This window comes from Carcharodon carcharias, chromosome 18 (assembly GCF_017639515.1).
Source record: "Carcharodon carcharias isolate sCarCar2 chromosome 18, sCarCar2.pri, whole genome shotgun sequence".
NCBI classification, from domain to species: Eukaryota; Metazoa; Chordata; class Chondrichthyes; order Lamniformes; family Lamnidae; genus Carcharodon; species Carcharodon carcharias.
In genome coordinates this window covers 100,242,454-100,270,223 of record NC_054484.1, presented here as the reverse complement: position 1 = coordinate 100,270,223, position 27,770 = coordinate 100,242,454, and the positions used below count along the sequence as shown (strand labels likewise).

Sequence of the window (27,770 nt, the reverse complement as noted above, 5' to 3'; positions counted from 1 at the left end):
CATATATATCCTCTTGTAATCTAAGGCTATCCTCCTCACTATTTACCACCCCATCAATTTTCATGTCATCCACGAACTTACTGATTAACCCTCCTACATTCAAGTCTAAATCGTTTATATATACCACAAACAGAAAGGGACTCAACACCGAGCCCTGTCGAACTGGACACAGATATCCAGTCACAAAAACACCCCTCAACCACCTCCCTCTGCTTCCTGCCACTCAGCCAATCCTGGATCCAGTTTGCTAAATTGCCTTAGGTTCCATGGGCTCTTACCTTTGCTATTACCTTTGCTATTAGTCTTCCAAGCGGGACCTTATCAAAAGCCTTGCTGAAGTCCAAGTAGACTACATCAAATGCATTGGCCTCATCTACACACCGGGTCACCTCTTTGAAAAATTCAATCAAATTGGTCAGACATGACCTTCCCTTAACAAAACCATGCTGACTCTCTTTGATTAACCCCTGCCTCTCCAAGTGTATATTCATTCTGTCCCTCAGAATTGCTTCTAATAGTTTCCCCACCACTGAGGTTAGACTGAATGGCCTGTAGTTCCCTGGGTTATCCCTTCCTCCCTTCCTGAATAACATTGGCTGTCCTCCAGTCCTCTGGCATCTCTCCTGTGGCCAGAGAGGTATTGAAAATTATTGCCAGTGCCCCTGCTATCTCCTCCCTTGCCTCACTCAACAGCCTGGCCTGAAGATTTATCTACTTTGAAGCCTGCCAGACCACTTAGAATCTCCTACCTTTCTATGTTAATTTCTATAATTATATCACAGTCCTTCTGCCTGATTTCCATACCCACGTCGTCCCTCTCACTTGTGAACACCGACACAAAGTATTCACTTAGAACCCCACTTACGTCTTCCGGCTCCACACACAAATTACCACTATGATCCTTAATGGGCCCTACTCCTTCCCTAGTTATTCTCTTACTCTTAATGTACTTGTAAAATAACTTTGGATTTTCCTTTATGTTACCTGCCAATGTTTTTTCATGTGCCCTTTTTGCTCTAAATTCCCTTTTAAGTTCCCCCCTACACATTCTGTACTCCTCTAGGGCTTCTGCTGTTTTGAGCTCTTGGTATCTGCTATAAGCCTCCCTTTTTCTCTTTATCCAATCCTGTATATCCCTCGACATCCAGTGTTCCCTGGATTTGTTGGTCCCACCCTTTTATCTTTACTGGAATATGTTGGCCCTGTACTCTCCCTATTTCCTTCTTGAATGAGTCCCTCAGCTCTGACGCAGATTTACCTAAAAGTAGCTGCTCCCAGTCCACTCTGGCCAAATTATATCTGATCTTATTAAAATTGGCCTTCCCCCAAATTAGAAGTCAATATTAAATATTGCTATCAAACAATACATTAAGCAGTTGAAATTGAAATGACTGGATTCCTGCAGTAAAAAAAAACTTCACTTTAACAGTATATACTAAGCTATATTTCAGGGTGATCTGATTTATCCTTAATATTTTAGCGTGTTATGTAAAGGCTCTTATCACTGCTTGCTAAATGTGTGGTACCATTTATAATTTACAACTTCCGTGCATAAGTTTAATGCTCCAATATGTTACAGCGATAAAGTGACATATTCCAGTCTGGCTGATTGTGTGTTGCAAAGTTAGAGGTCTATCAGAGATTTTAGATAACAGTCATCAAGTGTAAAATCAGACCTCAAACGATTTATGAATGTTGTGAGTGAATCATTGACTTTGAAGGGATTCCTCTCGACCTTCAGCCTTTGTAATGAATACTGGGGTAGAAATTCATATCGCTCCACTTGAAGGGCCAAAATTAGTGCACAAGCAGCTTCCATCTGAATCAGGAGACCTATGGCAGCCTGATATTAGGCCTCTGGCAAAATATTATTGTTAGTTGAATGAATAAATTGAATTAAATCTCCTGTCTTTCTAGCCATGGCCTGAAGGTAAGTTCCCGGATGGGATTTAAGGGCCAAAGTGACAATGGGTTGGGCCAAGAGTGCTGCGGAGTTGCAGTCAGCCCCTAGCAATGATTTCTGATTGTGTTGGCAGCCAATGCGGCCACTTAGCTGTAGTGGGCCTGACACCTGCTCTGCTAAACAGCAACCAATTTTTGAAAGTGTACTTAGAACGGACTTTAGGCCCCTCCTGCTCAACATTCTCATGCATGCTCCTGGCCAGCTACAGGAGTGCAAGAGTGGAAAGTTCACCCTACATAGTCTTCTTTATTTTCTCTTTAAAACATAAGCTGGATCTGTTCTGTGAGAGAGAAGTCTGCAAATATCGCAAGGTCTTCTACTTTTCCCTGGCTGCTCTTAGACAGGATAGTAATGTTGACAAGTGCTTGTTTGTCACAAGTGACCTGGGTGGTAACTGGCAGTGTTCAGTGGACAAGTGTGTCCTCCTTTACTTCGGGATGAATGATCCACCAATTAGCAACAAGTCTCTGAGATCTCCATGGAATTTCCAGGAATCTTCTGGACTGATCCTGCAACATTCCTAATGAGTCATAAGGTCAGATGTGGAGAAAACAGGGTTTTTCTTTTTCTTTGGAATAAAGGTTGCTTTGTTAACCGTTGTGCAGTCAACTTTATGAAACACTAAAAACGTTGGAGTGATGCCAGGGTGTATCGCCAGTTTGGTGACAGGGGCTGTGCTCATTTCAACAAAAAGAAAATGAAAAGTAGGAAAAAGCAGCTTGCATTTATATGGTTCCTGTCATGCCCTCTGGAGTCCCAAAGAATAGCGAAGCCAATTGGCTGGATTTTGGATACCGAGGTGGGTCACTCAAGTTGGGAAATTTCCTGATTTTCTTTTAGCGGCTCGGGGGGTGGGGGGGTGGGGGCATGGTGGTGGGATACAGTCGGGCCTGCTGACCCCAGCAGCAGTGTTCAGGTGGCCACAGGGATAGGTGACTGCTGAGGTGGCCTGGTTATAAGGCCCACCTCGGTTCTCTGGGACTCTGTCCCAGTTGTTTTAGAAGTTATTATGCCCTCTGGCCCTCATCCCTTCAACTCCTACGCACAACCTACAGCCCCTCATATCCTCTATGCCAACTCATGTCCCAAACCATCCCCATGGCTTATCATACAGTCTATACCAACTCAATGCCAACTTATACCCCCAAACCATCTTTCCATGGACCCTCATACCCTCCATGCGACCTCCATAGTCACTCACCAAATATCAAATATGTGCAGCCCTCAGAAGCATTGTGGAGATGAAAAATAATAAACTAACAATCTAACATAGCTCTCACTTCTACACGCTTAATAAAGAAAAACAACTCCCATTCATAGAACCCAAAACTTTTAAATCTCAAGTGGTTAATCTCTTATAAAAACATATTTCGATTCAGGCCCCACATTGAAGATGGCTAATCACAGAATCACACAGTGCAGAAGAGGCCCTTCGGCCCATCGAGTCTGCACCTGAGAGGATAGATGGAGGATAAATGGAGTCTTAACTCAACATTTCATCCAAAAGATCTCAGTGTAGTCCTCCCTCAATAGTGTGTTGTCAGCTGTATGAATTCTTTAATGCTCTTTAAACTGTCAAACTGTGAACTCAGAATCCCCTGCTTAAGTAATTGTAGCTTTTGAAACTCAGCCAAACATTCAAAATGATATAATTACAACCCCTGGGGAAATGTCAACAAAGCATTCTATGGAAACTTACTGACCAGATGATATGTTTTTCTAACTTACGTCTGTCAATCAAATCAGTCCAGCAGAATCTTTTTTAGCTGATAAGTTATGCACAAACCATTTCGCACAAACAGCAGCATTGTTTTTAATGATGTTGGTTGAGCGATAAATATTGACCAGAACCAGGGAGAACTTTCCTTCTTTCCTCCAATGTAGTGCCACGGGATCTTTTACATCCACCTGAGAGGATAAGATGGAGTCTTAACTCAACGTTAACTCCAAAAGACCTCAAACAGTGTAGTCCTCCCTCAATAGTGTGTTGTCAGCTATATGAATGTCAGCTTAGGTTATGTACTCAAGACGTTGGAATGGGACTTGAGATCTCAGGGGGAAGAGTTTTACTGATTACGACAGGGCTGACAAACAAGGTTATCCATGCTTTGCCATTGATAGGTGCTCCCATTGCGTAAAGCTCCCTGCCAAGAGTGCTAAGGTGGAATTGGTCTTGGTGAGTAGATAATGCAAAATGGATTAAGTGAATCATCAGCCAGCTTTACACATCTCCCAACCATTCTCCAATGGCAAAGATAATCAAGTTGGGCGTAAAGCTAGTGGCCAATTCAACATCACCCCTTTTCTACCAAGACCAAATTGCACTGCCTTCTCCAACTCCAAATCCCTGCCTAACAATTTTCAAAATGTACCTACCAGTCTCTATTGTTTGTTCTAAACATTGACTTCCTGCTGTTAAGCAGCACAGATTTTTGAAATACTTATACGGTATGAATAGGCGTTTGAAGCTGTATTCTCAGCATCAACAATCCCTCACCCCAGCCCCAGCAATGCTTCATAGCCTTATAACCACATCAGTCTTGTCATTCAGCTGAAGGGTGGTGCTGCAGTGCTCTACAGGATTATGGGGAAAGAACAGGAAACTGAGACTCATTGGACAGTCATTTCAAAGAGCAGAAACAGGGCTGAATAGCCTCCTTCTCTGTGGAATAATTCAATTGCTGATACTATTCACTTTCCATTGCTTCCATTCCTTGGTTGCTCATCTCCAGTAGATAGAAAGATCGACCTGATTTAAACTCCTCGTGGAGATACCAGCGCTCCCCTGACTGCCTATGCGTTATTTTGAGTTAGTTCAGGCACTTCAGCACAAACCCTGCTAAGAATCCATTGGCAACACTTTGAGTAGTAGGATGTTCCCAGTCCCAGTCTTCCCACCAGCCCCACCTGCACTATATGGTGATGACGGACTTGCAGTGCTGAAGGGCTGAAAGGAATATTGGCAGCACCATCCTCAAAGATAGTCAGGTGTTTAAGAAACCATGGGCAGAATTTTCCTGTTGGCGTGCAGGGGTGAGACCCACACACCGACGCATGAAATGACGCATGGTGACGTGGGCCGAGTGTCCCGACTTCACTGCACTCCATCGCAATATTTCGGTGGGTGGGCAGGTGATGATCTCTGATGCTCGCCCGCCATTAATTAACCAGCCACTGAAGGCCCTTGAGGCGCCAATAGACCACGATTTTTCAGGGCCCGTGCGATCTTCAGGTCATCACACGGGCGCAACGGGCAGGCGGGTAGGAGACATTTGCATAAACCTCATCCAGGGGCGGGATAAGAGGGGTCAGTGGGGTCGTGAGTGCATTCTGTCAAATATTTAATTTAGAAAGTAACTGATACTTGCCTGTGGGAGCTGAAATACTTCAAAACTCATACCAGCTGCTTGGTCTGGACTCACATCCTTCAGGTCAGCACTCGGCAGTGAAGAATCATTTTGGAGCTGAAGGGTTTCAGGAAGCCTTCCCTTAGTCCAGAAATAGGAGCTGAGCTCTCCACTGGAGGCAGCTCCTCTGAGGAGGAAGGGAGGGCTAGAAGGGGGAGGAGGCCAGGAGTGCACATTCAGCCTCCAGGGGAGCCACCTTTGGGAGGAGAGGCCCAGGCACAAGAGGCGCAGGGCCAAGAGGTAGTCCAAAGCGGAAGGGGCCGCAGAAGACGCCACTATCCTGCTGCCAGGGTTTACGGGTGGCGAAACAGCTACCTCAATATGTCTGAGGTGCAGTGCCGAAGGGGGCTCCATCTGTCAAGGGAGACAGTCAACACTATCGGTCAGATGATTGGGCCTGAGATCTCCACGAACTCTGTGGGTGGACACCCCATGTCAGAGACTCTAAAGGTCACAGCTGCCCTCAACTTCAATGCCTCTGGCTCTTTCCAGGGCTCAGTGGTTGATCTTTGTGGTGTCTCCCAATCAGCTGTCCACACTTGTGTCAAGCAGTTTATAGACGCTCTGTTCAGATGTGCACTGACTTTCATCCACTACCACGCGGTCAAGGCCAGTCAGACACAGCAATCCAGAGGCTTCGCGGCCATTGCTGGCTTCCCCCGTGTCCAGGGGCTATAGACTATACACATGTGACCATCAAGGCGCCAACAGGTGAGCCCGGTGCCTTCGTCAACAAGAAGGGCTTCCACTCCATGAACGTGCAGATAGTGTGTGATCACAGGATGCTGATTCTACAAGTCTGTGCAAGGTACCCAGGAACATTAGATAAGGGCCTTGTCAATAAAGCTGAATGTCACACAAAACACTCATTACATTATTGGTAACCATCCATCTGCAGAAGAAAAGAGACACCTTCAGCCATGGTGACATGTCTCAATTTAATGGTATAACAAAAGGAACTTAAGAGAACAAAACGACAGAGGTGTTAAACATCACACCAACTCATAAAGACTTCATTGCAGGCCAACACAAAAGCACCAGTGATAAACCCATGGTGTTCCTAAGGTGCCTTATGTTTACGCTTTCGGGTGCTACGTCTAGGTGCTGAACCCTCGCTGGCACTGGTATCTGAGCCAGCCTGCTCACTCTGCTGTCCTGTTGGTCTCGATGACCTTGGCGGCTGTCCTCTGGCCCGTGGAGCCTGTGCTGGCCCTGCCTGGGAGGGAGCTGCCAGTTCCACAGCTGGCACCTCCCCAGGCAACGCAACCTCACCGGATACAACAGTCACTGGCAAAGGGGCAGAGGAGCTGCCGGCCTCGTCTGGGGAGTGCCATGAGAGGAGCCCTTAGAGACAACAGGCAGCTGCTGCGCTGATGTAAGGTTGCTTTGGACCTCCCTGCTCACCATGGATGGATGGGCACCGAGCACCACTCTCTCCATGGAGGACGCATGGCGCTCGACCATAAGGCTCATTGCATCGGCGATGGTCCACGTAGACTCCTCCACCACGGACACCAAGCCAAGTGTAGCCTCATGTATCTCCCCAGACGCTCCCACACATCGGGCCGCATTTCCTGCATTTGTTGCATCGTGGATAACTCCAGAGGCACATCATCAGCCACCAACTGGGCATGTGCCTGGTCCCCTGCAGTCCTCCGACTGCTGGCGCCATGGGCACTCTCTGTCTCCACCAGCTCCTCCAGCGAGTGTGAAGTGCCCTCACCGCTGTGCCCCGGGACACTAGCCAAAGATTTAATTCCAACCGAGGTGCTAGTGTCTGCACTGGTGCCTGCCTGGCAGAGATGGTGTGACGCTGGTGAGACCTCAGGGCCCTCAGGTGTGAGAGGGGGCCCCTGCTGCTCCTCCTCCCGGCACTGCTCCGATGATGCTGAAAGGAAGAACAAGGACGTTTGAATAGATAACGTGGATCATTATGCACTCATCCTCCCATAAGCAATGGTCAAGCCATGTTGCAAACTTCAATCGCTGACCATTCAGCACTGCCATGGTTGCTGGGCAAACAATGGTGACCTCACTGCTGGGCAAACATACCTGCCCGTGGCACCCCAGCCTCACCGACATCAGTGGACCTGGGTGCATGGCACCTCTCCAGATCTAGGGCCTCCTGCTCGAAGCGGGTAAGCATTGCCACCTGGGCCAGCCCTCCGCCAGTCCTCACCCGCTCGGCGGCATTATGTGCATTCTCCTCCTGAAAAGGAGAGAAGAGCATTGATTAGTGCTACTTGTACCTGGACTCTCTCTGCAAACGGCCCACCCCAACCAGAGTGGGACACATCAGGGCTCCAGTACCTCCTCACCCCACAGCTGCCGAACACTCACACAACAATGCCAGGCCTGTCCCCCCACTCTCATCTCCTTGGCCAAATGCTGCCTACATCACATTAGGCACCACATGGTCTAACCTTCCATAGCAAGGAGGCGCAAGCAGGTGGAGCGCAGAGAGCAGCAGATCGATCGGTGCCAACGCCACCTTGAAGCTCCCCTCCCAGCATCTCATCACCCTGACTTGGACATGTCCTGGAGTTCCAGCTCTGCGCCCAGGTGCAGCTCCTCCAGGTTGCCCCCAAAACAGTCATGTGGGTCTCAGTGTACCACATGCTGCGGGTACAGAACCCATCACATTACTACCCTCTCAGGGTGACCTCAACATGGGCAATACCTGCTGGCCCACCCAACGAAGGACACATGCCGACAATGATTCAATGTGGTCACTACACTCAGAGTTAGAGGGGGCCGGCCAGGGGGAGAAAGAGTACCTGCTGGGTTAAGTGACCAATGCCAACATGGGACTCACCCTTCCTGAGCACAACAGGTCGTTGAAGCGCTTGCGACACTGGACCCAGGTGCGCCGCACCACATCAGGGGAGCTCACCACCTCTGCCACCTCCTCCCAGGCATGTTTGGTCATGTTGGGGGGGGCCTCTTCCTTCCCACCCCCAGGGTATGAGGACCTCCCGCTGTGCTGCCACCTCCTTGAGGAGGGCAGCAAGGTAATCGTCTGAGAAACGAGGGGCACAGTGCCCCCCCTGCCCTACCCTCCTGCCTGGCCTGCTCACCAGCAGCGCTCTGGGGACCTCTTCCACTGGCCACGATTCACAGCCTTTGAAAGGCAGCAGCAGCTTTTTTAAACTGGCTGCTGGTGGTCATTGCAGTCCCACCGCCGCCCGCCCACTCCCACTGTCCTCGGGGGCCGTGATTCACGCTGGGCGGGCCTTAATTGGCCCACCCAGATAAAATGGCGGCTCAGACCATCTGCGCCCACTCCCACTCTGCCCGCCCAACAGGCAGAAAATTCTGCCCCATAGGAAGCAAAGAACAAGCTGCCTGTTGCCTCCTGGGATGACATGAGTTACAGGGGGAAAGGGGGAGAAACAAAATTACTTATAAAAACAGACATTAAAACAAATTAAAATAAATGACAGTCCAGTTCATGTCAAAAAAACTTGCCCATCTGTTTGGAGGTGGAGTGCTGTCTTCCCCACCCCTTCACATTAGCATTTATAAGAATGGTTCCAATACAGGAAATGGTCATTAAAGGTAGTGGGAACTTTTGCAAAAATGCCTTCACAAGGCTGAAGTCTTTTGCTCTCTTTATATTTTTGAGCTACACAATGCCACTGACTGAAAGATTAAACTGATCTGGCAGGCGACACATTGAACTGAACACCAGAATACTGTGGAAAGCAGTGACAGGAATGGTGCTGGCCATGTAACCCAGGGAAGAAAGGAGCAGTACAGATGGCAGAGGGCAGATGCTGCATTACACACTCTCCACCCTTACATCACTGACCTCTTCCACCTTTAAACATATAACAGAGCCGTTTACATAGAGGTGGCAAGTTCAGGTTGAGGGTAGTAGGGTATCTATGCACCAGAATGCTTTGGTTAGGAGGAAAGAACGTTTACTTCTATAGTGTATTTAATGATTTCAGCATGTCCCAAAGCACTTTCCATTCAAAAAGAGAGGAAAGCTAATTGATAGTAAGTTAATCAATGAATGGAAACTTTATTTAAGTACAACAGCAACTTCCATTTATGTGGTGTCTTCAACGTAGTAAATCATCCAACAGTCTGCTTTACAGGAGTGCCATTGGACAATATCTGGTATTGAGACACACATAGAGGCATTAGGACACATTCCCCAAAACTTGATCAAAGAGGTAAATTTTAAGGAGCACTGTAAACAAAATGTGTGTACTGGAGAGATGGAGAAGTTTACGGAGGCAATTCTGAGCTTGGGCCCTAGGCAGCTGAAGCCATGGTCACCACTGCTGGGGTGATAGAAATTGGAGATGCACAAAGCAGCAGAGTTGAACATAAGAACGTAAAACATAGGAGCATGAGTAGGGTATGCAACCCATTTAATATGATCATGGTTGACCATCAGCTTTTAATCCATTCTCCACCCTCCATATCCCTCGATTCCCTGAGAGACCAAACATCTGTGTATTTCAGCCTTAAGTGTATTCAGTGATGGAGCATCCACAACCCTCTGGGGTAAAGAATTCCAAAGATTCACAACCCTTTAAGTGAAGAAATTTCTCCTCATCTCAGTCCTAAATGATTGGCCCCTTATCCTGAATTTGTTCCTTGGAGGAATGCAGAAACCTTGGAGGGCTGGAGAAGGTCACAGAGCTGTAGGAACTGGGGTGGAGGTGGCGAGGGGCCTTGGAGGGACATATATATGAGGATGAGATCTTGAATTTTGAGCATTGTTGAACTGGGAGCCATGCGGGTGAAAGAAAACAGGGGTGACAAAGACTTACTGGTGCGAGTCAGGATAGGGGCAGCAGTGTTTTGGATGAGCTGTGGTTTATGGAAGGTGGTAGTTGGGAAGCTGGCTAGGAGAGCCTGTCATTGCAAAATACCGCCATTTTCTGGAGTATTAGGCATATGATCAATCACTCCTCATTTTCCTGGAGTAGGAAATTGCAAGGATAATTGATAGCACACAAGTGAACTGGGAATGTCTCGGCTTTGATCCAGGATTTGTTGGCTGATCTCAGTTTAAAGACAGTTGATCATGCTACAGTTGGCTTTGGCAACATTGTGTAATGGAATTGAGAATGGGCCCTGGCTGCTATTCTCCAAATTGTGACTTCAGCTGGACTGTGTATCCATGTCGACAGCAAGAATCCATGAGGGTATAAATTCACCTGGGCTGTAATGTAAAACAGGCCAATACTAAGAATGAAAATCTGTTTCACAGCCTTGCCTGATTCTCTTGACTATTTCATCTCCAATGGTCCCTGTCTGGGTTCCTGTATCGAATGGATGCTTAGTGAGGTAGCAGAGTGCGATTGTTTCCCTGGGATTACCTCACATCCCCAGTAGAAGCTGCGCCTTTCAGAAAGGCAAAGAAAATGACTCCACTATCAAGCTTCCGTTTAACCCAAAATTTCATCCACAACACAAAGGCCAAATGGAGATATTTATATATATTTGTTGACTTTGAACTGTTTAATCTGACACCAAATGCAAACAGAAATATCCACTCATTAGCCCATGGCATTTAGAGGTAGGTTTGTCTGTCTGATGAACTGCCACTTGAGATTTATTTTTGCCCTCAGATTGCTTGTTGTGTCCCCGCATTCTGTTCATGCTACCCACTCTGTGCTGTGTCTGGCTGATGTTAGCCCAGATGGAAAGTTATGCTGCACACAAAGCATGCCTTGTATTTATTCCATATCCATAAATGCTGAACAAACAATACTTTCACAGCATGCTGCATAAGTCTCACATCCTACACAGATCAAACGTTGTTAACCAAATTATATGCTGCTTATCATCTCTCTGTGTTTTTTTTTAAATTAAGATTCTTAGATGCCATAGTTATAATTTTTTAAAAAATAGTGGTTTGGTGTCCAAACCATAGCTGAACAAATTGATTTTATCTGTATCTTTCCAATTTGCATTTTTTCTTCTCAAGAAACAGATAATTTTATAAATGTGTCAGTTAAGAAGCAGCACATCTGGGCTGTTCACCATCAATGGCTCCTCTTCCCATTCCTCCACCGTTATTTCTGGTGTCCCATGAGGATCTATCCTTGGCCCCCCTCCTATTTATCATCTTCAACGCTGTCCCTCAGCGACATAATCCAAAAATACATCACACATGCTGACGACACCCAACTTTACCTCACTGCCACCTCTCAGGACCCTTCTACTGTCTCCAAATTGTCGGACTGTTTGTCCGACATCCGCAATTAGATGAGCAGAAACTTTCTCCAATTAAGTATTGGGAAGACTGAAACCATTGTCTTCAGTTCCTACCACAAAGTCCATTCCCTAGTACCCACTCCATCCCCCTCCCTGGCCATTGTCTGAAGCTGAACCTGGTGGTTGGGAACCTCAGTGTCATACTTGGGCCAGAGATGAGCTTTCAACTACACAGCCTATTTCCACCCCTGTATCATTGCCTGATTCTGCTCCCACCTCACTGATGAAACTCTTGAATGCCCTTGTTACTTCCAGACTTCAGTAGTCCAATGCACTGCTGGTTGACCTCCCACACTCTACCCTCCAAAAACTTGGGTTCATCAAAAACTCCGTTGCCTATGACCTAACGCACCAAATCCTGTTCACTCATTACTCTTGCATTCACTGAGTTACACAGGCTCCCGGTTAAGGATTGCCTCAATTTTAAAGCCCTCATTCTTGTTTTTAAATCCCTCCATGGTCTTGCCTCTCCCTATCTCTTTAATCTCCTCCAGCCCCACAACCGTCCAAGATATCTGCACTCCTCAAATTCTGGGCTCTTGAACATCCCTGATTTTAAAACTTCCACCATTGGCAGCCAGGCCTTCAGTTGCCTAGGTCCCAAGCTGTGAAATTCCCTTCCTACACCTCTCTGCCTCTCTACCTTGCTTTCTTCCTTAAAACCTACTCCTTTGACCATGCTTTTGGTCATATGACCTAATATCACCTTATGAGGCTCAGTGTCATATTTTGTTTTATAATGCCCCTTGGGAAGCAGCTTGAGGTGTTTTATTGCGTCAAAGGGGCTATATAAATACAAATTGTTGTTGTTTCTACCCTTGGCCTGAGACTGCTCCAACATATAATTTTCCCCTTCTTTTTCCACCAATTTTCCCTCCATCTCTTCCTCCCCTCTCTCTGCAGACATTGACTCTTGCTGGGGTATAGCCTCAGACTGACACTTCATCTCCCAAGTCACCAGTCTCTATACCAGAGCCTAGGATGGATGTTGAGTGTCAGATGAATTTTTTAAGGTTGACGCTATTTTGTGCTCGATTGCCACGCTTGGAGTCTCCCAGTATCCATCACTGGGTAGCAATTGGAAGCCTAAGGGTCCTGCCCTATTCTCTTCCTTCCTTAATCTGGAAGCACCTTTTGTAGCTGTCTTGGTTGAGATCAGCTGACACACTCCAAACAAGGGTTTAAACCTGCCACCTTCAGAGTCTCCAAGGGCAGTATTTTCCCTGCCAGCTACTGAACCCTGCCATCGGGCTGAAATGGGGGGTCAGAAGCCCTGCACAGTGTGCGAGAGTCACTCATTGTGATTTTCCCCAGAGCAGTCAATTAATGGCCAGCTGCTGTCCAAGGAAGGACAGTGGGGGTCTCTCAGAGCTGGAGGGTCGGAGGTCTCCTCACTTGAAAGAAGCAGCAGGATCCAATGGCAGATAAGTGAGGGAGACAGCACCCCGAAATGGTGCCACTCTCTCCCTGAAGTGTCAAGCTTAACATTTTTAAAAATGGCCTTTCCAAACAAGCCACCACTGCGGTGGGGAAGAGCCTTTCTATTGGGCGGCCTGCAGCTGTTTCTGTACCTAGGCAGGCAGGAAGGGCCCTTTAAGCCAGCCTGGAGCACTGGTTCCCCCGTTCTGCCTCTGGGAGGCTGCCTCCAGACAGCTAAACTGCCCACCACTGCCTCTGCAAACATGGAGACCAACTGGCAAAGCCAGTCAACCTCCTTCAATGGGCATTAATAGGCCCATAATGATCTGAATTGGTGATCTGCCGCTCGCGAGCTTGCCAGTCACGTTACGAACTTCCAAGCCCATCTGCCTCCAATCCCAGCCCCAACATAGGCAAAAGGTCAAGCAAGGGTTAGCAAGGGCCTCAGGGGAAGCATTCTTGCTTCAGAGTTCGAAGATCATGTGTTCAAGCGTCCATTCTAGAAGCTCAAACACACAATGGTCTGGACTTTGCATTGCCATTGTCGGAGAGGTGCAGCAACTTGCGACATGTGCACTGTCGTGTGAAAGTCCAAAATTGAAGTGGGCCAAACTACACTATTCCTGAGGCCTCACCACTTCGATCATTGAGCTTTAGCTTTAAACAACAGGTATGGAACAAGCCAGTATTTGGGCTAATTGCCCACAGTGTTATGATATGGCAGGTGGTATGTACCAGACAGACCAAATCCCACAGGGAAACTTGTCCACACCATCGCAACGATTTTGCAATTTGTATTTATTACAAGAAGGTTTGTGCACTGAAGTCAGAAGTGATGAGTCCACTACTAACTTTACAGAGTTAAAAAATTAAATTAAAACATTTATTAGCAAAAGAAAAGAAAAAGTTAAATACACACAAGGGCCAGGATTTGGGGGCAGGGCCCGCTCGCCGAGGGGGAAATGACACGGGATGATGTCGGGAGGAATCCCCAATGTCATCCCGGTCCCTTTAAATCTTAAGGAAGGCGGGGGGACAGCGAAATCAGCTGGCGGGATGAAGTTTCATTACCGTTTTGTAAAAATTTAATACATTTTATGAGTTTGTTATCAACATGTCCCATCTCGTGTGACATTTGCCGTAGATCACAGGAGATTGACAGGTCACATTATTGACCTTCATACCGTTGAGGGGCATCGAAAGGGTGGACAGAAGACAACATTTCCCCTTGGCACAGGGATGACTAACGTGGTGGCATTTATCTAAGTTGAGGGCCATGAGGTTGACAGGTGAGGTGCTGAGGACCTTTTGGACAGAGTAATGTGGGATGCACTGGCTGAAAGGGTGGTGGAGGTACAAACCCCCTAAGATGCAGTAAGTCTACAGATGTGCAGCAGCGATGTCATGACATGTTAGACCATGGAGATAGTGGTTACAAATGGGATAAGGCGACTTTGGAAGGTGCTAGAGACGTCCATCCTCAAGGGGCTGAGGGACCTTTGTGTATGACCCACAAGTCTGACTGTATCAGTCTGTGAATGAGCAGTGTTGCTGCATTAACGATTGCAGCAACCATCAGAGCTTTGGATGGTGGGGAGACAGAGTGGATGGGACTGTGGCCCTCAAATACCTGGCCGCTGTACCCCAGCCTCACCGACACCTGCCGCCCCCTCCCCAGCTCCATGGGCTGCTCCTCATAGGTGGTGAGGTGCTGCAGCACAGCATGCCCACCACCAGTCCACAAATGCTCCCGGCTATTGTGCTCTGTTTTTGTCTGCAGAATAAAGAAGAGCATTTATTGGGGCTGATCGCTCATGTACTCTGCACGCGCATGCCGCACCCCAACCACAGTGGCCCATCTGAGGCCTCCAGCGGCTCCTGTCCACACTACTGATGATCAGTCCCCAGAAGATAGTACAGCTGGTCCCAACCCCCTGCCCCAATGGACACCTTGGACACATTTGGCGTCCATCACTTTGAATATCACATGGGTCTTAGCGCCCATGACAAGGAGGCGCAACTAGGTGTGGCGCCGAGGCCAGCAGATGGCTCTTGGCCACGACACCACCTTGAGGCTCCCCTTCCACCATCTCATCACCATCAATAAGACATGTGTTGGAGTTCTGAGTATGTGTCTAGCTGCCTCCCCTGCAGGTTGCCCCCAGACTACTCAAATGCGACAAACACCAACATATGCTGCAGGGAGAACCCATCTTCTCCTCAACCACTAAGGCTGATGTAAGCATGGTCACCATCTGTTTGCCCACCCAGCATGCACCAAATGCCCAATGCAGTAACGTCACTAAGATGTGGGGGGGGCTCAAAGGCTAAGGCTACCTGCTGGGTAAAACGCCCAAGGCCGACATGGTACTCACCCTTCCAGAGCGCAACAAGTCATTGAAGCGCTTGCGGCACTGGGTTCCTGTGCGCCGCACAGCATCTTGAGAGCTCACTACCTCTGCCACCTCCTGCCACGCCTGCCTGGTCATGGGTGGGGGTGGGGGGGGGGGGTGGCGCGGGGGGTGGTGGGGGCCCTCCTCCTCCCATCCTCAGGAAACAACATCTCCCGACGATGTGACACCTCTTCGAGGAGGGCAGCAAGGCAGGCATCGGAGAACCGAGGGGCACATTGGCCCCTCCCCCACCCCCCCCACTGGCCTACCCTGCAGCCTGCCCCCCCTCCTCCTCCTCTGCCCTGACCTCCTGTGGTGCCCGGACTCTGGCCATGGTGAACAGCCTAAAGAAGGCTGCCTGGCCTTTGTTTATACAGGCTGTCGGTTCCCCATTGGAACCAGCGGTTTGTACACACCCGCCGCACATTTGAATTTCCCGCTGAACACGGGAGTCTGAAACACGCCAGGCGGCCCTTAATTGGCCTACCCACGCAAAATGGTGGCGCGGCCCGTTTCGCCGGCGGAGATCGGCTCCATGCCCGCGACCGATTGGGTCAGGCAAGCCCACCTGACAAACAGAAAATTCTGCCCACTGTTTCTATGAGGGTAATATTCCACAGCTTCTCTCTCCCTCTCACTCCACAATGGAATTCCAAGGCTTTCAACACAACCTTGCTTTCTGGAAAAGCAAATTTCTCCAGGGTGGCTAAAGGCTTTTCCACAAGTCTGTACCACATAGCGCACTTTCAAGATCTCACACGGCCACACCCCACACAGCTTTCCATCTTTCTTTAAAGATATTTTCTCCTTTGTGATCTGTAAATTCCATTGTTCCAACCTGTCTTTGGAAGTTACTTTTCCCAGAATATAAAAATATTTCATGTTGTCCTTATGGCCAGCACTTTTGGGAAAAATAAATGTAATAACTTTGCCTTATTTATCTTACCCGTTGTAAACAACATACCACGTCCCTTTGAAAAGCCAACAACCTCTCCACTTATCTAAAAATGCAAATTCCATTTTACTTAAGCTCTCCATTAGCGTTTCAAATACCTGTTCTTTACACTTAACCCCTATGATGATTCAAACCTTGCAGTCTACTTAAATTGCAGTTGACTTAAATTATGCAGTTTACTTAAATTATTCACACACAGAAACATACACACACCGCACACACACACATAGACAAACATAAACCTGCTTTAAAGTATCTAACAGTAATATCAGGAAAATATGATAGTGCCTTTACAACTAACAATGAACTAGTCACACTAAAAAACAATTAGGGTTGTTATATTCAGGCATTAAAATGCCTCGATAAAAACAAAAAAACTGCGGATGCTGGAAATCCAAAACAAAAACAGAATTACCTGGAAAAATCAGCAGGTCTGGCAGCATCGGCGGAGAAGAAAAGAGTTGACGTTTCGAGTCCTCATGACCCTTCGACAGAACTTGAGTTAACTCGAAACATCAACTCTTTTCTTCTCTGCCGATGCTGCCAGATCTGCTGAGTTTTTCCAGGTAATTCTGTTTTTGATTAAAATGCCTCCTCTAATTTCACAAGTGCCTAATGAGGAGGCCATCATCAGAAGGGGTCTTTTAAATGTTAAAATGGATTCATGTCAATGACCTTCAAAACATTTAAAAAGCCAGATCAATGTTCTTATGAGATCTATCAGACATTTCCATTGTTTCATTGTAAACAACTTTTAAAATAAGATTTCTCTAACTTTTTTAAGCAAATCAGATTATTATTTTTAAACATCATTGGCATCAAAAGTAATGAAAAGGTCAGATAAATTTGGTCAAAACGTAGTTCACATTAAAGTCTGATAAAGTTTGTTTAAAAAGTCATCTAAATGAAATTGTTGAAAATGTTTTAACCTACATGACTTTTAAAGCATGATTTACCGGACTTTTTAAATGGTACAGTGTATATCACATTTTAAAATTAATTGTCTGACCTCTTCAAAATATGAATAAATTTATAATTTATTAAAATGATTCTGATCAAACCAATTGTACTTTAAAAATGTTTAAATTTTTAATTTTGTAAAGGGACTTATACTAAATAAACCTGATGTAACTCTTTGTTCCAATGCTTTTTTAACATGACAGATGCTGTAGCATCCTGGTTTTGACAGATTTTGCAGGCTTGGCTTGTAGTCCTGGCACCATATGACCTGTCTTCTTCGTCTTGGCTACAGAGAACTGTTGGACCTCACTGAGATCGACATCATGAGGGAATCTCCCCTCCTTCAAACCTAAATTCTCGCCCTGGGGATTGCACCGGGCAAGTCTATAGATTATTTTGAGTCAACAGTGGGTGCTATAACTTTGCTGCTGACTGCAAAATCCAGACCGTAATTTAGGCTGACATAACTTAGGCTCAGCGCCATACTGAGAGAGGGCTGAAGTGTCCTTCAAATGAGATGTTAAACAAAAGGTCCTGTCTGTCCTGTAGGTGGATGTTAAAGGTTCCATGGCCTGAATTTTTCAGGCGGTGGGCGGGTGCAGTCATGGAGCCAATTGCCGCCCGTGATTGGCTCTGCGCTACCATTTACGCCCAATTAAGGCCCGCCCAGCGTAATATGCGAGCCGTTGCGCTCAGCTCTACCTGTGCAGGCGGGGAAGGGGGGGTTGGAGGGAGCAGGGAGAGTCGGGGCCAGCGCTCTCGCAGAAGAGTGCTTCATTCTCCCTGAGGCACAGAGCTGCCTCAGGGAGATTGAATCGATGTTGAAATAATTAAATAAATGGTTTCAAAATGTATTTAAACATGTCCCCTCATGTGACTGTGTCCTAAAAAACACGAAGGCCACTTGGCCTTTTCGCCTGTCTGCCAGCCTTAAGGTTAGACGGGCAGCGTTACCAGTTGTATCAATTGCTTTCTTAATGGCCTTAATAGGCTGCTTACATATCAGCAGCTGGGCAGCCAACTCCGGCGCGCACCCGCTGAATGAAATATGGCGGGATTGCGCGATGATGTCGGGATGCACGACCGATGTCATTGCTCATCAATTGACATGTCAGCGAACTGAGCCTGCCCTGCACACCGACTGAAAAATCCTGCCTAGAGCAGGGAGTTCCCCTCACGTCCTGGGCCAATATTTATCTTTCAACTAACGTCACTAAATTTATCTTGTCATGGTAACCGCTGTTTATGGGACATGGGTTGTGCACAAGTTGGCTGTTGCGCTTCCTACATTACCACAAGGACTGTGCTTCAAAAGTACTTCATAGGCTGTGTTGTGATTTATAATGATATAAAGGCACCAATCACTTATAAGAGAAACATGTTGTGGGTTCATTTATTAAGTCCAGGTACATGGAAACATTTATACATGGACAGAAAGCTTAAAGGCATCATCAGCAGCACTCTCTGTGCTGTGCTCTGCTTAAAAGCAAAAGCGAAACTAAACTGGATCGTATGACACATTTCCCTCCTTGTGATGTCATGCTCCTATCCCTTAAAGGCATATTACAAAAGGCTGTGAAGTGTATTGGGACACTGAGGTTGTATGAGGTATTATATGCATGAAAGCTACTTATTATTTTCTTAAAATAATTTGTTAGCCTGTTGCTGTATCTTGGTTCTGGGAAATGTACTATATCAGTTCAAGAAAACCTTTGATTAGGCCACTGTTGTAGTATATAATCTCTAAGTTAAAGATATGTTCCATTGATAACTAACATGGTGTAGACTAAAATTCAACAGAGGCATGACCTTGTATCATTAATAAGTGCCTAACATGGCTGTTGATTCAGGAATTTCCCCGTTAATAAATTTATATGCTTGACTAGAAACATTCTGGGCCGTGAAGATTTTGGCAACCTTCCATTTTCATTACTGCCTGACATTCTTTCTCAGCTGACACAGTTTTATTTTCTTTTGGTTTGCTTGCCTGACCTGCATTAGCGACACACAAAGCAAATCTGTGCACTTTGGCAAAAACAGATTTGTTTCACTGGCAGTATGCTAAAGCTTTCCATTTCCTATTTGTAAAGCTTCAAAATGTGCCCTTTTTAAATTTGTTCTCGGAATGTGGAGGTCACTTGCAAGGCCGGTATATACGGCACATTCCTAGTTGCCCTAAAATAGTGGTGGTGACCTTCCTCTTTTGCCGCTGCGGTTCTTGTGGTGAAGGTGCTCCCGAGACAGTACTAGGTGAGAAATTCCAGAATGTGTGACCCACTGACAATGTAGGAACGGTGATGCATGTCCAAGTCAGGATGGCTGGGGGTACCTGGAAGTGAAGGTGCCCCCATATTGATTAATACTATTTGGAATCCTTGATTCTAATATAAATGTTGAAAACAATTTTGTCTTTTTTTGAAGGGGGGGTTGGGGCCTGCTTATCAAGGCTGTCTAGTGATTGCTCACATCTGCAAATCCCATACATACCACCTGAAAGAAGATGAAGGAGAGAGGACCTTATATGAACCTTATATGCCTTTATGAGGTATTGAGTGGAATATTAACAAGCTAATTGGATTATTAATAGCTGGATTAGTTCTCTCGCTAGGCTATGGAGGTCCAAACCATGGATGTAGATTGAGGGAAATTGTGGTTCTTTTTAGGCATGGAAATCAAAGGTTATCAGGGGTAGATGGGAATGTGAAATTCAAAACACAAACAGATTAGCCATGATCTTATTGAATGGTGGAGCAGGATCGAGGGGCCAAATGGCCTTCTCCTGCTCCTATTTTGTATGTTTGTATATTCGTGTGTACACAGGGAAAAATTGGATATGAGTTGAATGACGTCGCTTTGAAGTATTTATTTTAGTTTGTAACATCTGGCCTTACTAGCCAAATCCTTAACTGCAGCAGATTGTAAGAGGAAATTATAAACCTGTTTGTCAAATGAAGATTATGGCAGTCAGTCCTCTACCCCACCCCCAATCTGCAGCTCCCTTTAGAGAACAGCAACAACTTTCATTTGAGAAAAGTAATTCCTCCTCATCTCTGATTTAAATCTACCCCTTAGCCTAAAACTATGGCCTCTCATTCTAGAATGCCCCACAAGCCTCCACGTCTACTTTGGCTACCCCCTTTAGCATCTTATATACCTCAATTGGATCTCTCATCCTTCTAAACTCTAGCGAGTATAGGCCTAAACTGCTCAATCTCTCCTCATAAGGCAAGCCCCACATCTCTAGAATTAATCTAGTGAACCTCCTCTGAACCGCCTCCAATGAAACTACATCCTTCGTCAAGTAAGGGGACCAAAACTGTGCATAGTACTCCAGGTGCGGTCTCACCAATGCCTTGTACAGTTGCAACAACACTTCCCTATTTTTATACTCTATTCCTTTAGCAATAAGTGCCAAAATTCCATAAGCCTTCCTTGTTACCTGCTGTACCTGCATACTAGCTTTCAGCGATTCTTGCACAAGGACACCCAGATCCCTATGCACTGAAGCATTCTGAAGTTTCTCTCCATTTAAATAATAAGTTGTCTTTTTATTCTTCCAAACAAAATGGATAACCTCACACTTAAACTCCATCTGCCAAATTTTGGCCCATTCACCTAACCTGTCAATATCCATTTGTAAATTTCTTATTTCTTCATTGCAACTTACTTTCCCACCTATTTTGGTGTCATCTGCAAATTTAGCTATAGTACCTTCTATCCCTGAATCCAAGACATTAACATAGATTGTAAATAGTTGGGGCCCAAGGACTGAACCCTGTGGCACCCCACTAGTTACAGCTTGCCATCCAGAAAAAGACCCATTTATCCTGACTCTCTGCTTTCTGTTGGTTAGCCAATCCTCTATCCAAGCTAATATATTACCCTTAACTCCGTGTGATCTTATCTTGTGTATTAATCTTTTGTGTGGCACCTTATCAAAGGCCTTCTGGAAGTCCAAATATACCACATCTACAGGATCCCCATTATCCACTTTGCTTGTCACATCTTCAAAGAGTTCCAGCATTTTGACCCATCAACATTGAAGGAACAGTGATATATTTCCAAGTCAGGATGGCAAGTGGCTTGGAGGGGAACTTCCAGGTGGTGGTGTTGCCATGTAGGGATCACAATGAAAATCCAGGAAACACTATAATCAATTTTCTATGGTTTATGGAAAAACTTGATTTAAGATGTATGGAAAAAATGGCCATTTCTGACCAGAAAGACATTTCTTTCTGAAGTGACTGGGACTGCTATTGAGGGGTTGGGAGTGTGGGGGGTGGGAGGCATGTTGCTGAAGGAACCATGAGCTTCTCGAGCTTCTTAATATTCCTCAGACTGCTCTAGCCCAATCCTTGGACCTCATTTCCAGTGAAAAAAAATGCCTTGTGTTAATAAACACTGGGAATCTCCCAGTCTGAATAGCTGAACTTAGCTCTGCAAAAAAAAAATGCAGACCAGTGACTGTTTTCAATCACAAGATTAGTTGTTTAGTTTTGACCCACAAAATCCAACCCCAGGGTCATTACACATCTCTCAGAAAGTCCTTGACTGGAGTAAGCTAATCCTTTGAGTATTCTGTATTCCTTCTACTTTTCCAGAATAGGCTCCCCTTATATCCTCTAACACCTTTAATCTTCTGCATATTTCTGACACTGGATAGGGGGAATTGGAAAGAATGCCTCAATGATTGAGGATTTATTCAATCTGTAATACATTCCAGTTTGACTGAAGATGATTTAAAGGGGCATTCCTCCATTCTTCAAAACAAAATGGTTAACTTGAGAATGTTCCTTCCTCACTAAAATTCTGTGTTCTTGTTATCCACAGGATTTCCTGTTATTTACAGGAAACCCGAGTACAGATGCAGGAAGAAAAATACAAAATGTAGGCAAATAACCCAGGGCTTAAACGAAAGAGTAGCAAGCGGAGTTTGATTATGATCTTGGAAGGCTCATGTTGTAAATGTTACTTGGATCAAACTTTTCTTCATTAGCATGTCGGCTAAAAATAAATCAAAACCTGAATAGAAACTCTGTTTTGCTTCCATCCTTTTCTGGATGTTTTCCCCACATTTGAATGGATGAAAAAATACTGGGAATTCCACCCCCACTCAAAAAATTTAACATATTGGGGGTAAGGAGATCCGTTGTATCATTGGTTTGTCAGTGTAGGAATTTTTAGGAACTGGATAAGGCACTTAATTGACACCCCATTGGCTAGACTAAAGGCCTACTCCCTTCACCATTAGTATACAATGCAGCCATGGTGCACCATTTACGAGATGGCGTTCGCTATCTTGAAGGACAATGGCAGCAGATACATGGCAATGCCATCACCTCCAACTTAGCCACTAAGCAAGACACCATTCCAGCTTGGTCATTTATCACTGTTCCTTCAATCGTCACTGGGTCAAAATGAAATTCTTACTTTCAGCACTGTGGGAGCACCTTCAATACATGGCCTGCAGCGGTTCAAGGAGAAGGCCCATCTCCACTTTCTCCGTTCTCAGAAAGGAGCTATTTAGTACAAGAATCTTACATACCAAACTAGAACACTACTAAAACTAACCAACTACTTCAAAGAATCTAAATCAAATGGGCACTGAGGTCCGTTAATGGTGAAGATGAGTCCTTACCTTAATCTCACATAGCAGAGATTTATAAATGATGATTTGTTGCACTCAGCCAGACTGGATAGTTTTTTTTTGAAATGATTAAAGGTCAGAGAATCACTGCCACCTGGATCGTGCTAAAATCCAGCTAGTTCATTAATGTTTTTTATGGAAGGAGACCTGCTATGTTTAGCTGGTCAGCTCTACACATGACTCCAGTCCCACAACACCATTATTGCCTTCTAACCATCTTCTGACATAGCCCACCCAGCAAGACACTCAGCTGTACCAAAGCACTACACCGCATTCACTGGGGGACTAAAATAAAGGGATGGGAATAAATGTCACTGTTGCCAGTGACATCCAGAGAATGGAGGAGACAAAATTCAGTAACTAAGCAAGTGAAGTGCTTGCATCGATGAAAAAACATCCACACACCCTGATTTCCCTTTTTACCAAAGATGCGTAAGAAGGTTAAAGTTCACACGCATATGCTGTGCGAATATGAGTATTGAGATCATGTGCCCAATCCAGTGTCTATTACTAATTGTTTAGTTACAAATCAGAAACACAACTAACCACATCTTAATTTCCAATTGGCCACGTGTAGCTATTCACTGTTACATTGGGATTAAAGTGAATGAGAGAGCAGGGAGCGTCAGTACAAAACAGGGAAGTTTTCTGATCCTTGCGTTAAGAGGTGGAAATGGGTTTTTAAAAAAAACTAAAACGGTTCTTGTCTTAAATGTGATTCTGATCCGCTGAGTCTCCTTTTGTTATCAGTTAAAAGGAGGATATAAGCTGATCACACAGAAATATTTACCATCACAGTAAAACAGGCCCACCTACCGCCCACTGATTCAACACAAATGGCTATCATTGAAGCTTCCTTTTTGCACTCCAGTCAGCATAATAAAATGTTCTCTAACAGGTGTTAGAAATGATAGGCATAGTAAAGCATCCCAGATCAAAATGTTGCTCTATTTATTAGAAGAACAAAGTGGCCCCCTTCTTGTAACCCATAGCAACTGTGGGGCTGCTACTTTGCCCTGTCATATCAGTTCCTTTGTCCGGTAAGCGTTTACTTTCATGGTGTGTTAAGTAAAACTATTTCTGGATGGGAAAATATTTGAATTAGGAATGCTACAAATACAATATTCATTGCAAACGCACATGTATTTATTCATTAATCTACCTATCTATCATATTGAGGATCCTATTACAGGTCAGTTGTCATGTTGATGTGTTGCAGTTGGATGATCTGTGGCAGGGATGGAGTTTTCAACTAGTTTTCAGACCAGGCAAAAGGTCAAGTAATCAAAGTCAACCGTCGTAAATAGAGGCAACTGTTCTCTGAAAAGCTGATTGACACGTCCTTTCGCACCCTCTTTGCTTTGCAGAGGTGTCACCTGTTATCGAGTGTCAGTACGTTCTCACAGACCCGCTATCCGAGACCCTTCCAACCCACAGCCATCGTTTTCTAATGCTCATTTACAGTATCGCTTTAGATGTATGCCAAACTGCAAAGAAACCCTTCAGGATGCATGTGAAAGCGAGGGAATTCCCAGCTGCACAATGCTGCCCCAGAATGCCACACACCACCCACATTGTAACCAGAACTTAAGGGGATCAATTAACAAGACAAGGGAGTCACTATAAATTCTTATTTACTTAGCCACTTCAAAAGGTGCAGTTTACGTTTCAAAGATCCCTTTACTTCCTCATGGGCCTAACAGGGAAAGCCTCTAGCTGTTCCCAACTGGGTTCAGAAAAGAACGGTGTGCGCTGTGTGAGTGGAAATCTAATACTGTGGAGTTGCTATGTGATAAATCTGGAGCTTTCCTCAGAGATCACGGGCGTCTGTAAAAAGTTTTGATTATGGAAATAGGGACTTTCACTCCAGTATAGAGCAGCTGCATAGACAAGGCGCAGTCAGACAAGTGGTTTCAGACTGACTGATAATAGAGAAACCACAAGTGCTTACTTGTAAGTTTAATTCATTGTGGATTTATTGTTTAAATAAAGTAAGAATTTGGTTGCTGATTGAAACTCTTATTTTATATGGCAAGTTCCATCCTGGTGCCAATAAGGACATGCTTCCCTGCCGCATCCCCCAAGATGACCTCACTGATATCAGGAATTCATTGGCTGGGATTTTCCGGTCCTGTCTGCAGCAGGAATCGCTGAACAAACCCAACGTGTCGAATATTGTTCATATACAACCAACTTTCATTAGGTTCTGATGTGCTTGATTGAAATCATATCTTTGTATCAATTTAGGGATTCTTGTAAGAGGAATCATAGAGTTGCTGTAGCACAGAGGAGGCTACTCAGCCCATCTGCACCAAGTGCCATAATTCCCTGCCTTCTCCCTGTAATCCTGCACATTCTTCTGTTTCAGATATTGATTTTCCTTTCCTTCACACTGCATTCTGTCTCTGTTTTACTTCCTCCATTTCTCATTGGGTCTCTGCATCACCCCTCCCCAGATTACCCCGAAGACAGTTTGGTGGTCCTGCTGTCAAAGTTTCGACTACACCCACTCTACATGTGACCTCCCTGGGAGAGGCAAAAAAGAGCTCAGGACCAAATAAGGGGAAAAAAATTCTCCGGAGAATTCCTCCCTCAGGCAACCCAAACAAGTTCAGGAGATTGCATGAACCAAACGTCATCAATAAAGACACTTACCTCCTATGTCATGTGATCACTACCGGGCAGTACTTCCAGAGGTTCCCCCCCCCGCCCCAACCCCCGCCCCACCCTGAGGAATCACTTCATCTTTGTCTGTCTGTCAGCTTCACCTTAAACTCATGTTGGACAGAATCATTGGCGAGAACTGCACCCCCCGCTATCCCATTACAAAACTGAGTGACTGCTGCACCCCTTACATTTCTGTCAGAGTTTTATCATTTTACCATTCTTTAACATGGTGACTGGCCAGGTCCATAGTAGCCACCTCTGAAGGTCATGGGTTCAAGTCCCACAGCACTATTCAAAGAAGATCAAGGGAGTTCTCTCAGTGCCCTGATCAATATTTATCCCTCAACCACCAAAACAGATTATCATGTTTATCATGTCATTGTGAACTTTCTGTGTACAAATTAGCTGCTGCATTTCCTACATTACAATAGTGGCTACAGTTCAAAATAGTCCTTAATTAGATGTAATGTTCTTTGGGGCAGCCTGAGGTTGTGAAAGGTGCTATAGAAATGGAAATATTTCTTTATCATGGCTCATGGGATTCAGGCCCCATTTAGCATTTAGGCTGTTATCTACGATTGTTTCCATGTTGTAACGAATTACAGTTTTGAAGAAATATGGAAGTTTCTGGAAGGTCATGACTCTCGTACACTTCTTCTGCAAACCTTGAGGACAGTGAGTTTAAGTGTGCCAGCGCTGTTCTTAAATTAAAGACCTTGTTAATGTAACATACATTCAGAATTTTAATGATTGCAGCAAAGTTCATTCTTAGTCTGATATTCAACGAAGAGGAACTTAAAGGGTTTAATTATGAGGCCAGGCTGTCTAGATTAGGCTTGTATTCCCTTGAGTGTAGAAGATTTAAGGAGAGATATAATTGTGGTGTTTAAAGATGATTAAAGGAATTTATAGGGCAAATTGAGAGAAACTATTCCCTTCAGCAGGGAGTCCAGAACAAGGGACATGACATTAAAATTAGAGCTAGGCTGTTCAGGGGTGATGTCAGGAAACAGTTCTTCACACAAGGGGTGGCTGAAACCTAAAACTCTCTCTTCCAAAAAACCATTGAGGCTGGTGGTCAACTGAACATTTTAAAGCTAAGGTTGACAGACTTTTTTTTTGTTAGGTAAGGGTATTAACGGATATGGAACAAAGGCAGGTAAATTGAGTTAATATACAGGTCAGCCATGATGGATTTGAATGGCAAAACAGGCTCAAGGGGCCAAATGGCCTACTTCTGTTCTTATGACTGAACTGGGCAACCCTGTCCATCATGTACTTTTACTGTGTTTCAAGAGGAAAACCTGAAATGAAGAATTCAAATTCCATGGTGGAATATGAACTCCCACTCTCTGGCTTACTAGCCCAGTAACATCACCACATCCCAACGTTGGTGGTTTGATTTCTACTGGGTATTGAATCAGATTCTAATTGTTGGGTAGGTTTAGTCTCAGTTGTCAGCACCCTGTGCTAAGGGAAGTCAGCAGGACGTCCATTCTAGAGACCCCTGCTGGACAGTGCCTGTATATATATATATATATAAAAACAAAAAAACTGCGGACGCTGGAAATCCAAAACAAAAACAGAATTAGCTGGAAAAACTCAGCAGGTCTGGCAGCATCGGCGGAGAAGAAAAGAGTTGACGTTTCGAGTCCTCATGACCCTTCGACAGAACTTGAGTTCGAGTCCAAGAAAGAGTTGAAATATAAGCTGGTTTAAGGTGTGTGTGTGGGGGGCGGAGAGATAGAGAGAGAGAGAGAGGTGGGGGGGGGTGGTGTGGTTGTAGGGACAAACAAGCAGTGATAGAAGCAGATCATCAAAAGATGTCAACGACAATAGTACAATAGAACACATAGGTGTTAAAGTTAAAGTTGGTGATATTATCTAAACGAATGTGCTAATTAAGAATGGATGGTAGGGCACTCAAGGTATAGCTCTAGTGGGGTTTTTTTTTTATATAATGGAAATAGGTGGGAAAAGGAAAATCTTTATAATTTATTGGAAAAAAAAGGAAGGGGGAAACAGAAAGGGGGTGGGGATGGGGGAGGGAGCTCACGACCTAAAGTTGTTGAATTCAATATTCAGTCCGGAAGGCTGTAAAGTCCCTAGTCGGAAGATG

At 45.2% G+C, this 27,770-nt stretch overlaps 1 protein-coding gene across 1 annotated transcript in view; it reads left to right on the top strand.

Annotated features, from left to right (window-relative positions):
- mid1 (midline 1) overlaps positions 1–27,770 on the top strand; it is a 378,412-nt gene that overhangs the window by 48,032 nt on the left and 302,610 nt on the right. The window lies entirely within an intron of this gene.